This window comes from Oncorhynchus mykiss, chromosome 2 (genome assembly GCF_057628025.1).
Source record: "Oncorhynchus mykiss isolate SJ-2025 chromosome 2, ASM5762802v1, whole genome shotgun sequence".
In the NCBI taxonomy this organism is placed as follows: Eukaryota; Metazoa; Chordata; class Actinopteri; order Salmoniformes; family Salmonidae; genus Oncorhynchus; species Oncorhynchus mykiss.
This window is the reverse complement of record NC_143023.1, coordinates 55,456,808-55,474,525: the sequence shown is the minus strand read 5'-3', so window position 1 is coordinate 55,474,525 and position 17,718 is coordinate 55,456,808. Positions and strand designations below refer to the sequence as shown.

At 47.6% G+C, this 17,718-nt stretch overlaps 1 protein-coding gene across 4 annotated transcripts in view; it reads right to left on the bottom strand.

The window, feature by feature from the left end:
* The window catches only part of znf609a (zinc finger protein 609a), a 184,752-nt gene that overhangs the window by 30,945 nt on the left and 136,089 nt on the right, over positions 1-17,718 (bottom strand). The window contains exon 1 of one of the 4 annotated variants that reach the window (XM_036950795.2): positions 5,155-5,950. The exons of 2 other annotated variants lie outside the window; for them this stretch is intronic. The gene's annotated coding sequence lies outside the window, so the exon portion shown is untranslated. Of the gene's footprint in view, positions 1-3,831; positions 4,068-5,154; positions 5,951-17,718 lie in introns of those variants that run through there. One more of the 4 variants, XM_036950807.2, reaches the window with a different exon arrangement.

The window sequence follows — 17,718 nt, the reverse complement described above, 5'->3', positions numbered from 1 at the left end:
CAATTAATCACCGTGCTGTGGTGATACTGTGTAAATCTGTGCCCATTACCCAACGTGCCTCCCTTCACCCACACTGGGTCCACTGAGCATGCCCGCACCAGCACTTGGGGGAGAAGTGATGAGTCATGCACAGATGATAGGGCTAGGGGGCTGCTCAACACCTGACACACTGACATAGCTCCTATTAGACACGATTCACACAGCCACTCAACATGACTCGGAATAGCATATGACAAACACACAACCCAGAGATCTGGACAGGACAGATTCAAACTGATATCGTATCCGATCTCTAAAACAGACCTCGACCACGGAACGTAACCAGAAGTAGCACACTTTGCATTTCTCATATGCCCAGAAACAACAGTCAATACTGTTACCGCCATTGTTCCTCCGATAAGAAGAGTCTAAATATTGATCTCTCCGTGTCAGAGGAATCAATATGGTCAGTAGCCTTAGAAAGTGGTCTGTAAAAACCCACTACTTTCCCAACAAGTCTGCGCAGAAAGGGGAATGAGTAGTCCGTGTTAATGTTGTGAGTGGTTACACAGTTTATGTTGAGCTAGCCGGCACCGGGCCAGAACATTCTGAAGGAGGCCATACCACGGGGCCCGTAAAACAAATCGGGCACTAACTGCCCATGCCTATAATTAGGGGGATTGATTGAAAATCTGATTCGTGGAAACACAAGGCTGCCTGTAATTTGAGTTTCCCTGGGCCCTGGTAGCCGCTCTGGTGACCACACTGGAGGCACCAAATTGAGTGGTCGGGAGAGTCTTCTCCAGGCACTTTCAACCAGCCTTCCAAGACACTCTCAACCAGCTCTGCCCCCTCCCTAGACTCTCATGGAACAGGCCTAACAGCACTGTCAAAACAAAACGACACAGGAGAACGCCTGCCAGTTTCCTGTGACCAAATGTGGTCTTTTAAATGACATGCTGCGTTGTCTGGACTGAAAACCTCAGAGAGACAGAGAAGTGGAAAATGACTAAACGCTAGCATGAGAAAAACACTTCATGAAAAAAAAAAAGAGAAAGAAAACCAGCAAAACCCCACAGAGTCGAAAGTGAAAAGCAGCGATGGGGGTGGGGGTGGGGGGTCTGTTTCTTGTCTCCAAGCAACTCTCTAAGCCCGAGAACAAGCCTCAAACTGAAGAGCGAGAAAGAGAGAGGGGAGAAGAAAAAAACAACAAAAGACAACCACCACTTTCATAGCCCCACTGAGTAGACCAGGCATGGCTACACTGAACCCTCCCCCTTGTAACCTAGATTCATGGAGGAGGCAGTTTGTTCATAATTGCCCGGTGTCTCATTAGAGGACAGAAAACATCTTCAAGAGAAGACGCTGCTTGCCAGCATCTGGCTGCCAGCTAAAAGTACGCCTCCTCAAACATGCATCCCACAATTACATACAACAGGCCTTTGACCATTTTTTTCTCCCTCCTTCCCCTTTGAGAGGAATGAAACCAAACGGACATGTTTTCCCGGGCACTCTGCAACGGATGATGAAAGTGACTTAAAATGGGACTGCAGACACAGCACAGAGAGACTGCCATGTTTTTTTTTAAAAAAGGCATGGTTTAACAGAAACAACGTTATCCCACAAAAGACTCGAAGCCCCATTTGTTCAACAACCCACTTCTTTAAAATACAATATAAGGTTTGTATAATTGGCTAGGCCTTTTTTTGTGAGGTAATGATCGAGACTCCCCAGTTGGTGTTTAGCATGTGAGCGTGGGAGAGCTTGCTGCGGGTGAAAGCAGACACACCACAGAAAGTGACAGGTAAAGGGAAGGTGTGAGAGAACTGCGGGCAGAAATGGCTGACGGAGTCGTGCAAGTCCAGGGCACTACAGAAACCTTTGTTTTACAGTTCACACGCAGAGCCTCCTGCTAGTCAACAGCAAGAGCTGAGCCCTGGTTTATTCAAATCACACCACCTCCCACATTGAAAGACAAAGGGTCAACATCCACCTCAACAGACCCCTTTAACCATTATTGACACAACTCAAAGAGAAGTCTAATGAGAGAGTTGGACATCAATTAAAACTGCCACAGCAAAATAGATTTCAACAGGCAAACGGCATCACAATATGTCCGACTCTGAATACCTTGCCATCGGGTATTCTTTCCAATATGTAGCAAAGTATTATTTCTACAATGCACAAAAGGGCGGCAGGTAGCTTAGCGGTTAGAGCGTTGGGCCTGTAACCCGAAAGGTGAAAAATATGGCGATGTGCTCTTGAGCAAGGCACTTAACCCTAACTTGCTCCAGGGGCGCAATACTACTACAGCTGACACTAGAAAATTTCACTGTGACAATAAAACGTGTTTTTTTTTATTTTTAAAGGACCAAGCAGCATGTTCAATGACTAGGAAGAACTGGTATTCTTCGGTGACCCATTTTATGCTGAGGGGAGGAGGGTGGGTTCGCCAAACAGCCCCCCCCCACCAAGGGAGAGGCAGATTGTGGCGGTGCCTTCAGAACAGCTCAGAGAATCCAGCCTCCCTCCCTCATCTCCGGGCCCTTAGCAACAGCCTCAGCCAGCTATTCACCTGTTGCTAAGAGGAAAGAGACTATGCCAAGCCCTCTCACATCCTAACAACGTCAACGAGGCAGTGAAACCAAAATAGAACCGTTACTGTACCGAACTAAATGAAACACAATCAAATCAAAGTCTCCAGCCTTTTAAATCAAGCAGCTCTTGAGAAAGGGAAACTAGGCCAGACAATAAAAATAAGAAAATTCAATAAAGAGGTCAATTTGATATTCGCTATGATTCTATGGTAAACGAAAGCAGCTTTGATTTAAAAGAGAATAATTGTTGGCAAGGCCTTACCTGAAGAGGCCATTCACTGGATTCCTGCTGCCACAGAAGGTGCTTAACAAAAGAGATGCCTTTCTTTACTGCCTGTGGCGATGACAATTCAATTGTAGTTGTGTGTGTGTGTGTGTGTGTGTGTGTGTGTGCGTACACGAAAGAGCGAGACAGGGAGTGTGTGAGAGAGATAGTGGCTGTGAGGAAGCAAGGACTGGTGGTAACCCCGACAACACCTGTACTTTGCAAGCAGCCAATAGCCTGGTCTCGACAATTCAGCAGAGGCCTTGACTGAGTAGGAGGCACTTGACAACAGAGCAGAGGGGGGGCATTGTTCAATGTTGAGCTACAGAAGGCCTATAGCCAATGGCTGAACAAAAATTACTGTCAATTATAGATCACATGGCAAATTACTGGTTCAACAAAACAGTTGAACGCAGCGGCTTGTTAGTGAGAGAACGCTAGCCCTAGACGTTATGCAATTAAACCGTTATTGTCACCGCGGCTAGGAATAGTCATTACGACAGCTCTCGTTTGCTCTAATGCATTCAACTGTATGAAGCTACCTTCGTCAATTTCCGCTACTCTTGGGTGTCTCTGTGGTTAGGCGGCTAGGCATTTTAGCCTCTTCTCTGTGGGTTGAGGCTGCATGATTGGAGACACAGCCTAGAAGCACACTCGGCTAACACAGACATCAGACAACAATGGGCTCTGTTCAGAGTTGAAAGCCGAGGCACCGAAGCACGGCGCAGGCTGCCTGATTACGAGTGTGCACTCAGGCAACAACCAAAAACAACAACAACAAAAAAACAAGGAAATGGAAGCAAACCCTTGATTTAATGCTCTCGGCCCCCCGGCTAAACGGCGTTGTTGCAGGACTCGAGTTTTCACGAGACATTGTCGACGCCTACATTATGCCCGTTTAGAAATGAACGTGGAAAAGGCGCTGTGTGTGCAGGGCAGGGGAGTCACCAGCTACTCCGCCGAGCGTACAAAGGCAGTGTCTCTACTTACTGAGAGGCTGTGCTCTTTGGTTTAGCCTGCCGTTTAGGTTACATTTCCCTTTGCTCGCCCTAGTTTCAGCATTGATGGATCGCTGCCAGCTCCACCTCCGATGCCTCTTTGCTTTTGAGCCCATGCGTGAAAACAGAATCTGAGAAAGGGAGGGAGGACAGAGTACAAGAGAGAGAGAGCGAGTAGACACACTGAGAAGTGTTTGTGTTCCCTGAGAACACAGCCCGGACTACTGGGTGTAATATGACCAGAGACAGCGGGGAGGGAAAAGCTTTTCTACCGATGGCATAACAAGCAAAATAGTGTTTCACGGAGAGAGAGTAGAGGGGGGGGGGGGGGGGGGGGGAATGGAGGGAAGGGGAGAGAGGGGGAGATAGGTAGGGAGAAAGAGAGAGGGGGGAGGGGGAGAGAGAGAGAGGGGGAGCGAGAAAGAGAGGGGGAGATAGGTAGGGAGAAAGAGAGAGGGAGGAGGGGGAGAGAGAGAGGGGGGAGAGAGAGAGGGAGGAGGGGAGAGAGAGACAGAGAGAGAGGGAGGTAGAGAGGGAAGGAGGGGGAGAGAGGGAATGGGAGCGAGAGAGTGAGAAAGAGCCAGAGTGAGTGAGCGAGAGAGGGGGAGAGAGAAAGCCTTCCGGCTTATCAGTATTCAGGGACAGGAGCCTGCATGAAACCAGAAGGTAGCAAAGCAAGCTGAAAAAGACCTTAGATTGCCTGATAACTGAACTAGAGTTTCACAAATGGCTTGACGTCTTTATTCAGTTCACACGGAAGGGCATACAAGGCTTTGTGCACAGCAACTCTGACTACATATGCAGAGAGAGGAAAAAAATAGTTGACACCCCTTCTGCCTCCCACTTGCCTGTCTCTTTCCTCTTGCGGAGAGCCAATTGAGAATTTGCTGCTACCTGAGAGAGTTAGTGCTTGGGGGAACTGGCAGCTCAGTGGTGTATTAAGAAAAGGGACACGGTTGACTACAGCAGTACCTTCCTGTCTGAGAACTGTCTGGCTGGCTGGAACCCAGCAGGTTTTTGCTCCTCTTTTCTCTCAGCCTAGCTGATGACCTTCCCCCTCTCGCCTGCCTGTTGCCCTACCCCTCCCCCTTCAACTCGGACGGTGGCTGGCTGGCTTGGGGCCTCTGCCTGTAATTGTGTGCTGGTGGTAATGGGAGGAGACCAAACTCAAAAGCCCCCCCCCCCCCCCCCCCCCAAAAGCATGGCCACTTGAAATCTTCACACATCCCGTTCACAAGGGTGTAATTTCACATTAGTTCCGATCTCCGTACTGTACAACATCCCCACCGAGTAGCAAAATGAACAGAGCACTTACATTTTGAGATGAGCTGGAGATTCTTGATAAAAAAATAAAAAAAAACCTGTATGAAAGGGTTGTTAGCTCTGTTGCCGGGGAGTTAATTAAGCCAAAGGAATGCCAGTCACACACACTGCGCCTCAGTCAAGCCCCATCCCAAAAACACAACTCCCAGGCTTCCCTTGAACAAATCCAGATGGTAGACTGGGTAGACTGAGAAAAACAACATGGCTGCTGCTGGAGCGGTGAAGTAGTAGTAGTAGTAGTAGTAGTAAACAGTTCTGGGACACCAAACTGGGAGGCCAATCTGCTGCTCTCACCCGACCGGTCTCCCCGCGACATGTTTCAACAAAGTCCCATCTGTGCTGTGGAAAATACCGGAAATCCCCCTTGCACCCTCCCTTCCCTCCCTCTTCCCTCTCTCCCTACTTCCCGCCTCCTCCCTACCTCCCTCCCCTCCTGACCTCCGGCCATTCCACCAGAGCGGTATTTATTACAATAATAATCCAACATTCTTGTCAAGGTCACCCACCGGAGAGCTCAGTCAGAGGGGCGGGCCGGGCCTTGGAGCACAAAGATCCAGATAAGCAGTGCAGGGCCTCTGACGATCTCTCCCCCCGCCTCTCTTCTCTCGCTCTGTCCACTGCTTAGTCATGCCCTTATCTCTGCAGTCCTGAGACAGCCCGCTGAGCCCTCGACAAACAACAGCTCAGCACCTCTTCACCTCCGTCAGGGGAGAACACACGGTAAACAACGCCCTGCTGGGATTACTTACCCACACAACAACAGCCACGGCGGTACACAGCGCTGGGCTGGGCCAGAGGGTTTCATACAGATATGATTACCAAACACATCACAGCCAAGGTGACATGCTTTCAGCAGCCAATGTTGAAATGAAAAACCCTACCAGAAGGGGTGGGAACAAAGCGAGAGTGCTGAATCCAAAAATAAAGGAAATATGCAGGCATTTGATTCAAGAACACTCCCAACATTGACTGTTAGAACTGTACACAAAGTTATAAAAAGATCCAAAAGTAGTTGTGTAACAGACTCTTTCTTACCTTGGGGCTCCAGTTCAAATGACATCTAGCCTAATTAAATACATGTTTCTCTCAATTCTAGAGGACACAATTATATTTTTAGTTTGGGAGTGAAAATGGGCATGGGAGGAGAAAACAGAGAGGAAAGTAGTGGGGAAGAGGGACAAAGAGTTAGAGAAGGGGATAGCAGGGGAGAACGACTGCCCCCTCTTATTAAAGCCACGCAGTTCAAGGCCGACCGCAGTACTGCAGGCATTGTTTGTCAAAAACAGGATCCCCCATTGTAGTGAATGGGAAAATGTCAATCTTCGTGGTCAATCTTCGTGTAAATAAAATACAAATTCTTAGACAATCGGGGTACCTATAATTGCTTCTGTTACACCAGATGCACGTCCTTGAACTGATTATTTTATAAATCGCACATAGAAAAAATTATAAGGATAATTGAGTTGCTATTCAGCCTGCAGTACCCCGGTCGGCCTTCAGCTGGAGTTACTTAATGAGAGGGGGCAGCACTGAGCTAGCCTGCAACGCCACTTCCTGGTGTAGCTCAAACTGCGCATGTTATGTCTCCATGAGATGACATCTGACTTATTTTTGCGCTATTGAGTCTTCACACAGGAATGAATGGTGTTACGTGATCGATGGCTTTGTCCATTGTCATTGGGGGACTGAGAGAGGGGTCCAGAGTGGAAGAGAAAAGAGGGCTGTCTCGCATTCCAAGCTGTGGCGAGACGACGGCCATCATGCTCCACTGCAGTCCCTGTCCAACTGTAAGACCTTACATCACGCTAGCACTGCACTGCAATCAGACACACAGCCAGCCATTTATCGGTCTTCTGAAAGGATAACCATTCCTCTCTGTTCTGCACATCACGAAGCCCCCAAAACACACGTTTCTTTCCCTCCTCTCCTCTCTCTCGTTTACTCCAGCTACCTTTTGGAGGGTCACCGAAGGGTGTTTGGCTGGCTGGCTGATACCGCTCTTCTCATGTAAAGGGAGATGCCACTATAGTACACAATAAAGTAGAGAGGCGACACTCCTCCGACAAGTCCCTTTTCATTGCATATCGAGTCCAATGCCATAAAAAGCTGCTTTCTCAAGGTGAGTCCTGTTCATCACTGAGCTCCTTGTGTGAACTGAACCCATCCAGCCTCTTGTCACTGCCCTCTCCCAGAGATGGAAGAGGAGGAGGAGGAGGAGAGAAGAGAGCAGGGAGGCCCCTGTGGGCCCTGGCGACAGGACAAAAGCGGTTTTAACTGCATGTTCGAATCAAGAGAACGTGCTGCCTCTCTTGCCTGTGCCACCTCCCAGGAGAGCCCCAGATGCCCGCCACCAGGTTATTTATAGACGGCATGGGTTTGTTCAGTCTTCGCCTGCGGTTCCTGTTGTTGCAGCAAGCCCCTGGAGGGAGGGGCTGCCGACAGAGTCAAAACCTCCCTCAGCCCCTTGTGAAACACCCCCTCCTCACCTCGCAGTTTCAAACCGCAAGAGAGATTCTTCTGAAAGGGTAACCAGGTGGCGGCCATCTTTGAAATGTGTGAAGCCAAGAGAGCACAGTCAAGAATATAGTTATATGGACTGGCACTCTGGTACTTAAAAAAACATTTGTGAAATCAATAAAACAAATTAGTGAAATCAGTGAAATCAATAAAACTAATTTGTTTCTGTAAAAAAAAACAAAGGATGTCATATTAACCGAGTATCATATTTTCCAAAGTGGCTTTGGTCATTCTTCAGTGTAAGCAGTCTTACCACAGATAAAGCGCTCTATGCATTCCAAGACTTACACAGCCACTACGACAGCATTACGGCACAAAATGTCCACCAGCTCATGAAAACTCGTTCATATACTCACTCATGAGGACGGGGACTGGGGAATGCATAAAGCTGCCGCTAATCATTTATCTACGGTCTCCATTTCCACAGGGAGTGAGTGAGCCCAGGGGCTGTAAGGAGAGCTGCCGGTCCATGCAATGCCAGGGACAGGGTCAGACGGGGGGCTGGCACGGGGCCACAGGGCCATCTTATTTCAGTGTCTGCCAGGTTGATACCAGCCAGCCAGAGCCGCCGCTCCCCAGCTCCCTTTTAATGACCTGGCGTATCCATGGAGACTACCTGGCTATCAAGCAGGGGGTTGTCACTCAACGTTAACCATGGCAATGCGCTCCACAGCATGGCTCAGAAAGGGGAGGGGGGGAGGCTAGTGGGGAATGGGAACACTGGGGCCCAACAGCATTAGTTTAGCCGCTCCTCTTGCTCTTTGATATTCCGGCTCTTCCGACGCCTCGTCTACAACAAAAGCCAGGCACAGCCACTAATAAACACTGTACACACCGGGGGATATAATTCTAATGAACTTTGTTCATACATAGCTGTGTTAAATAGCTAGCTATGATGAGCTGTTTGGGTGAGCCGGGTGAGGACGACAGCGGACTAAATGGGATGTAGTTTAAAATATTGATGCACCGATATGACATTTTTGGCCGATACTGATATCCGATATTTTCCTTGCCAAAAAAACAAGCACACTATCGATAACCGATATTTAACATTTTAGCTGCCTTTTAAGCACTCTAGTACAGATAAATAGTTAACACACACACACACACATGGACGCAGAAGTCTAAGGCACTGCATCTCAATGCAAGAGGCGTCACTACAGTCCCTGGTTCGAATCCAGGCTGTATCACATCCGGCCGTGATTGGGAGTCCCATAGGGGGGCGGCGCACAATTGGCCCAGCGCCGTCCGGGGTAGGCCGTCATTGTAAATAAGAATTTGTTCTTAACTGACTTGCCTAGTTAAATAAAGGTCACACACACACCACACACACAAAAGTTATTTTGTTGCCATTTACATATGTCCCCATTACCAGTAAAACATAATCAAAACCTATTTCTTTCACTTACTTGCTGTACTGTTTCGTTGTTCAGTAGTTTCATTCTCAACCAGGATTTCATCATACATGTCAAACAGTGAAGTTTCAGCTGTCTGTTCGTGGCCTCTCTTCCCCAGTGCGCACTGTCACTGTGTCCGTTTCTGTCTTGTCCAGCTGTGTATGTAACATTTCACGTAAACCCTGTTTCTTGTCTGCATCGACGTAGCGGTCCTTATACATAGCATAGAGCATGGTGGCGACACAGTAAAGAGAGAATACCACCGAATCGCTTGTTCACAACCTGTGTCGGTAGTTTTGTTGAGCAGGCGTTTCAATGCCATGACCGAGGGTATCACGTCTGCTGCAGACACAGTTGATGAGCTTATTTCTCCAGTCAGTTGTTCGAATGGAGCTAGCTAGTGAGTTCATGTTACCAAGTTTCAAACATGTTCTCAAATGCCATTGAAATGGCAGCAGCGGTATGACAACCAGTACATTCATGAGCATGAAATGACTTTCTTCAGTACGAAATCCTCGAGGGCTGATATCGCTGGTCCAAATGTCAGTCGTGAAGCTAATAGCAGTGACGCTATTACTGTGTGACTCCGGTAAGACAACATCTGAAAAATAGCGCACTTGGTAGTGTGTATCGGTGCCCGACCAGTCGGCGAAAGCCAACATCACCCACTACAGAGAACGGTTGATTGTCAAGGACAATGAATTCCATTATCTTGGCGTTGAGTTGTCTCGCTGAAATTGTCTTAGTCTTTCAAATGACTGCTCGACTTGTTGACTGCTCGATCCACACAGCAGACATTGTGGGCCAGGTTAGGAATGCTGTGTTGCATGTGTTGCACGTGTACATTTTAATGTGGCGCCATTACGTCATCTACCTACGTTATATAGGTGTGCACGTCAGCTTTGACATCGGCGTTAAACTAGACATCGGGGCCGATGTCGGCATTGTCCGATTCCGATATCTCACCGATATATCATGCATCCCTAGTTTAAAATGAGAGTGGACAAGAATAGGGACTGAAATGGACAACTGCGGAGCAGAAATGAAAAGACCTTAAGATTCCAGCCAGCCTCTCTCCTCTGTGCTGCTGCTGTGATGGCGATGACAAGTCGACTGCTCATACTCACTATGCAAGTCCCCGCTGTCTATCAGGCTTTAAAGTGTCACTCCAGCCTCCTTTTCACCTAATTTAGCACCTGATTTACTTAACAAAAAGGCACATCTCAATAGGAGGCCCAGGTAAGTCATGACATAGCACAAGTAGGGGGGTGGGTCTTGGCTCTTTTGTTCTCTATTGCTCCTCCATTGTTACTCAAACAAGGGGGAGGGACGATGACATCACGACTTCCTATCAGACCTATCCTATCAGACCTACCACTTCAATTTCACAGTTGTCTTTTTTTTTTTATATATATATTTTTTTTACCTTTTAGTGTGTATCGCTTTTCAACAGTAAAATAAATACAAAAAATTGCTGGAGGATGTCTAAGGACAGCGGCACTTTTTCTCTCTCTCCCCCTTGCTCTCAGCCACTGAGTGACAGACAGGTGAGAACAGGGGAGGATGGAGGGACGGAAGGAGCGAAAGAGAGGAGACCCACGGTAACTGTCTGATTAAAACACGAGACGTGACCGAGATACAGTAAGCAGACAGCGGGAGCCGAGAAGCCCCCTCCCCCTTCCTAAAACCCACAAAGCCTCTCTCCTGAGTGTCCTTCAGCATATGGGGCTCCACAATGAGACGGGGGTGGAAGGAGAGATGGCGGTAGGGAGATGGAGAGGAATTCTAAACTCTTCCCTTCCCTTTTCTCTTCCTTCCTTAGCCTCTGGCAGTCCTGGCCCTCTCCTTGCCTGAGTGTAGCATCATACTTTGATGACCTCGTTAGTTCAAGCACAAAAAACGGCTAATGTCCAGATACAAATAAACAGTGCAGTGGGGGCAGGGATGTGTGTCTGGCTATGGTGGTCCCTCAGAAAGGCTTGTTGGCCTGGTAACATTACAGCATAGTTGTACATTACACTGAACATGGCAAATACATAGGCTAAATGGAACTTACACTAGATATATTTGATGATCGAGAAGAGAAAAAAAACCTGTGCTATGTTCACCATTTAGGGTAGCCAAAACAACTAAGGCCCTTAGGACAGAAGTATTCTTCACGTGGTTTGACACGGGAGTGGTCGGGTCACCTTGCATAAAACTGCGGGCCCCACTGTGGTATTCAGCGTAACCCAAGATCCTCAAAAAGCTCAGCGCTCAGTCTTGCTTTTCTTCTCCACTTCCTGTTTTTGATTCATGTTAGCTAATCGAATCCCATTGGGGCTTATGTTTCCAGCACGCTGCGTTTTCGACACCCACTATCTCAGATTGTTCTAAAATAGTAACTGATACGATTAGCATTCCTGAATTTTTGGGGGTTTGAAGTATAATTTAATCTGAAAAATGTAGCTAATTGATTAAGACAAAATTTGACATTTTAATTGATAGGATTATATTCAAGAAAATATAGTACCAAACATCCAACGTGGACCAAACTTCTTCCTACGAATTAGTAAGACGTGATGAATCCCCCCCCCCCCCCCAAAAAAAACATCTAAAGACACCTACAGCCCCTCCCACCCCAACAACCAGTATACAGTATCAGATCTCTATGTCTGACATAGTAATGCATAGTATTAAGCTGCGGCTTGGAGTATTGCTTCTTCATACATGCAAAGTATTGCCTGTGAATCTGATGGTTATTTTCCCCTGTTCAGAAATTTGTCATTGGAGTTGCTTGCATTATTTACCATAAATGAGTGTGAGGTACCAGGTTTTGCTTCATGATATTTTATTAATTTTGCTGGTCTCTTGTGTTTAATCAACAGATCACAAGATTTCCTTTGCAATTTTAGGTAGAGCCCAATAGCTTTTGCTCATGATGAAAATACATTGTGTGGTCGTCCTCACAATTCAAACCAGTCCACCATGAAAGCAATTCAGTTTGTCTTTCTCTTACACTTAATCTGTGTTCAGGAAATGGCCCCTTTGTGTGTGGTTTATTCCCTACAAAAAAGATATGGATTAGTTACTGTTAGACCATTCCTGGTGAACAAGCAAACCAAAAAGTCTGTAGTAGTTCAAATGGTTTCAATGATAAAAGTCCCAAAACGCACCCTAGATAGTGTTTTACAATGGTACATTTATTGGGTTGGGTTTAATGGTAAATGTCACTAATCACATTAAATAGAGCTGTTTTATAATAATTTTATTGACAAACATAAGACTGTCATGTAATGGTTTATAATATAATTGTATTATGGTTTCCACAACACTTTATTCCCTAGCCCATTTTTCCATCAAGTTTTGGGCTTGTAGGAAAATTATTAATATGAGAATTGCACCATAGGGATAGTCCTCTTAGCGAGCTGCCACTTTATGGACTATTCAGGGAGAGTTGGGCTGAACATTAGGTTGCTAAGAGGAGGACAAACTGAATGGCGTTCATGAAGGACTGGCTTGGCCACAATAATGAAAAAATAATGCAAGCAACTTCAATGCCAAAATTCTCTGAATAGGGGATACTAACTATCACCAGATTCACAGGGAATAAATGACATAGGCTGAAGAAGCAATACTCCAAGCCGCAGCGCCATACTACTTGTCAGACTTAGAGAACTGCTAATGTATACTGGTTGTTGGCGTGGGATCAGCGTATAGTGGCTTTTCACCATTTTATTGGATTCCTCATGTCTCATTGGTAGGAAAATGTTTGGTCCAAATTTGATGTTGGGTACTATATTTATTGAACATTAACTGAATCGTATGAATCAAAATGGCCAATTTGGGTGCACCAACGTGCTCAATATCTCAGAGATTGATATAAATTACAACAAAGTAATTCAGGACTGCCAATCTTACCTGTTTCAAACTACAGAAATTATTTCAGAACAATCAGATGGTGAGTGTCATGGTTTTCTGAAATTATATGGAACGACTAATCACGCTTACCTGAGACCCATTTCTCTGGCGTTTCCTGGATAACTTGCTCAGAAGGCTCAAACACACACACAGTTACACACACTTGCACCCACCAGCGTAATCAGCGACTGCTCTCTGTGAGAAATGGCCGCCGCCTCTGGAGCTGATGACCTCTGGTATTAGTCACGCTGGGAGCGCAGGCGCGTCGGCTGCAGTGAGTGCGTGGGTTTAAACACTGCTCTTCTGCCCATGCCTTCTCTCTCTCTCTCGCTCCCGACACCGCCAATTTCCTCTAATGCTAGTCCTTATGAGGAACAGCGGCAGTCTGTTTATACTGCAGTTAAGCCATTTCACTTTGAGCCAGAGGATCAATTTGCAGGGCGCAGAGACAAAAGGAAATGAGAACCTGCTTTCTCTCTCTGTCTCACTCCCTCCCCCCTCTTTCTTTCTCTTTTCTTTCTCTTCTTTCTGCAGAGAAGGGGCCAGTGAGTGAGCACAAGATTGAGAGAGAGAGGGCGGTCACTTATCCTTGTTCGGGCCTTGTCCAGACAGCCCCTTTAACACCGCCTGCTTTGATGGAGCTCTCCTAAGCCCAGAGTTCAGCAGTGGCCATGGAATGCTCTTCAGCGCTGGTTGTTTTAAAGCCCCGCTGTGCTGTTCACACCGTCGCTCCACTCACACCGAGTTCCATTTCTGTAGGCCCTGTTAGAAGGCAAGCCTCAGCTTCTCCAACATGTACTAGGCTCTGTGGCGAATGACCTCAACCTCTGCTGCTCTGTTGAACTCATTACTAATCACAGAGCACACATATTCTAAACGCTTTCTCACAAACTGCTCGGTTGTTTTTCCTCCCAGTGATGGTGACGACAATGAAGATAGTTATGACGTCACTCTGACAGAGGCATAGGGTTGTCAAATTCCGGTAATCTTCCCAAAAATGCCCTGGTTTTCCAGAAATTCGGGATGGAATATTCCAGATGTACTGCTTGTTCCCTCCTGATTTCAGGGAACCTTCCAAACAGGATTTCTGGAAAACTAGGGATTTTTGGGAAAGTTACCCAAATGTTGCAACCCTACTCAGGCATTATGCATGCCCAGCAAGGTAATGAGAAAACAGTCTGTGATTCAAGGGGTGGGTTTTCACTGGTCCCAAGTCCTTTTTGCCTTGAAACTTCGGCCACTCAAAGTACAGGGAACAAAGACCGAAGAGGAGGGCCAGAGTTCATCGTTTGCAGAAGCCTTTCAGCCTGTTTACTGAAAGGACTAATTGGATGGGCAACTGCCTGGAGGCCTAGCTAGTCCCTCACACACACACACACACACACACACACACACACACACACACACACACACACACACACACACACACACACACACAGCAGCAACTAACTGGCAGTCAAGCTCGGTGGGCCATTAGCCGCCCCTGTGAGGGCGATTCGCAAAAGGGCGATAAATCTGTCGAAGGGGATCCTAGCGACAGCTGAAACTCTGCACGGAAACAGGCACCGCGCTGCTCCAACCGAGCACTTTTCAAAGGCCTCGGCAAAGAAAGAGGGAAAAAAAGGAAAGGCGAGAAGAAGAAAAATAAAGACGACCTCTCTGCCAGTCAGTTCATCCATCCTCTCCTCACTCCCACCGTTCCCCTCCTTTCCTCTCATGGCAGGTAGTGTAGTCGGAGAATGTGAGTCATGGGATGATTTAGGCGCGGAGCCTCAGACAATGTCGGCAAGGATGGCGTGCTGATGTAAGAGCCACTCGTGGCACTTCTCTGTGCCAATGACGAGCCGGGACAAATCAGGCAGGCAGGGGATACGGGCCCTCTCCTTTTGATTAATCACCGGATTTATAACGCCACCGCCGTGCTGGAGAGAAGAGGAGCGGGATAGGGGAAAGAGAGGAGGGTGGGGAGGGGAGTTCAATCCATCAGTAGAGAAAAAGGGGGGGTGGAGAAGAGAGAGAGCTCCTCTGGTCAAGTCAGAGTCTTTATTAGGAGAGAGTATCCAGCAGAAGTGGATATCCTAAAGTGGTGGAGACGCCCTTATGACGCTTCAGGGAAAATGGAACACACAGCGTTTCCTCAAGGGACAGATGGTGAAACATCATTGCTGAAATTAATCATGTGTTTGTCAAATTCGGCATCTTAGACATATTTGTAATTAATCCCGGATAAAGCAAGATAACAAATATAAAAAAATCCATTGATTTCCCTTTTGCTCCAGTTTGTGCTTTGTGTTTGTTAAAACTACACGATTACCTGCAAAGTGGTCGGCGGGTTGAAATGACCCTGAACTTCTGTCAAACGCAAGTGCCTGTCAAGACCTTCACATTGCCAGAGGAACAAAGGGAAAATTGGAAAAACAGTAGCCCTACATATAGACGCACTCAAAAAAACATGTCTCCTCTCCCAGGCCTTTGGCTTTCTACACCAAGTGCAGTCCACCAGAGGGATACAAGCTGCCTGCCCTCGCCGATGAAACTGAGGAATGCTCAAAATGAGCAGGAGGTGACCCTGTTATTTTTTTCCATAACCATCCAAAATACACTCTCCAAATATCTGGGAATTGTGTCTTCCTTCAAGGCAGAGAGAAGAAGGTTTAGTAATTTGTGAGTTGACCCCGACCCCCCCCCCCCCCCCCACTCTCTTCCTTGGAATGAGGCCCAGGCTATGCTTCCTAGAATGGCTCTGTGGTCTGAACTGTGGAGGGAAGGAGGCAGGGGGGAGGGTGGGTCTTCCCCAGAAATCCACAACAAGTCATGCTCTGTGCCAGTCAAGAGGGGCTACACACCAGGAGATAGGAGGGGGCAGAAGGAAAGTGAGGTCTACCCTCCTTTCTCTCTCTCTGTACCATTTGGCTGGGTTGTAACACTGGGGGAATTAGCCCTTTCTCCCACTTATGCGGGCCCTGATGGTAACCATGGCTACTGCAGCTCAATAGAGGCTCTTCAAAGCAAAGGTTTTCGCTGTTTCAACATCCTCCGACTGGAGTCAAGACTATTCTCAAAATTGCTCCAAGAGCCCCGGAAAAAAAAGGCAGTCAATTATGAAGCCGCTTACTTTGGCTAATGAACAGGTCATGCTTGGAACTCAAGTAGATTTTTTCCCCCCTCACTCACTCACTCCCTCGCTCTCTCCCTTTCTACTCCATCTAATTTTTCGCTCTCGCTCTCTCCGAGGTCTGTTGAATCACAGCTCGTTTTTCCCCAAAGCCCCTGATAGAGTGGACTGACGGATGGCTGAATGAACATGTCACGTTTTAAAGGACGAGGAGAAAGCTGCTTCCAGGAAACCCCTGTGAATTCCAGTGTGCTCAGTCTGGGTGCCAGAGGGACCCTTCTCCATAGCCACATGATGTCCAACAAGCTCCCCCACTCCAAACAGCTACAATCCCACATTGTGCCCTCCCTTCCACTCCCTCGGTGGCTGCCACCAGTCTGGATCATTAGGAATGTTGGCCATCACCCCCCCCCCCCAAGGACGACAGTGTTCCCTGTGATTTCCCTTCACAGTGAAGTAATCCCCTCTTTGGAAAGAAGTCCTTTTAGGGTGAATTAGAGAGGGCTCTATTCAAAGGGGTGAGTGTCAGGGCGGTGGTGGAGAAGAGGGGGGGAACACCAGTCACATGGGCCATAGCTGTCCGTGTGGATTAGCCTGGAAACGAGGAGGCGCCTTTCATCTCCGACCCAACCCCGCAGTGTTAAAACACAAGCCATGTTGCCAGTACTAACGTGCGGCTGTGTGTCTTACAGACCGCGGTCCTTCATAAACGCTAATATCGAAGTATTGGCTTCTTCAAAAGGTTCAAAAGGCACTACAACATATGTGGCAATTTAGGGAAGGGCATAAGAGGCCATGAAAAAAAATGTGCCGGCTTGCGGGAGGGCATGCTGCATATTGAACAGAACACACGCCGGCAAACTCTCTCACACCATTAAGATAGGCCGGTATCAGGCGTAGATGCTGGGAGGGGGCAGTCGGCATAGCGTAATAAAACACACAGTCGCAGAACTGCTACATCGTGAAGTGCTTTAGGAAGCGCGTATGATCGTAGCATCAAAATGTGGCCTACACACTGACAGCAAGGCTATAAAATGAACCAAGTCAAGAGTAGGTATGAAGAAAGCAGCACAGAATACACACAGGCTATTGGCTCTATCTAAGCAGTCCTTAGATGAGCACCACACGCCCTGTGACAGTAACATCCAGGATACGGATCAACTCTGACCCATAAAGACATTCCACACCTAATGAGGCTCCAGTGAGGCCCTGAGACAGGATGAGTTTACAACAAGTCGACCTCACTCGGAGAGAGAGGGAGGGAGAGGAGGGAGGCCAGAGAGGGGGGGGGGGGGGGGGGGGGGGGGGGGGGGGGGGGCGTTTGGACAAACATCTAATAAATCTACCGTACCTCTACCACCCTCCTCCTTCTCTCCCCTTTCCTCCCAGTAGCCTTGACCCTCTCCGGCACCTGGATTTGTGCTGACAAAATACTGCAAAATGGACACTGTCGAACAGACCAGCAGAGGAGGAAATAGTTGGACATGGTTCAATAGATTTGCTCCGGTGACTAATTTGGAGTATGCGAAGGACCCATGGCTCACACACACACACACGCCAATGTACTCCGATTTCAATACCTCACCCTCTCACACATGTTCACATCGACACACACACACACACACAC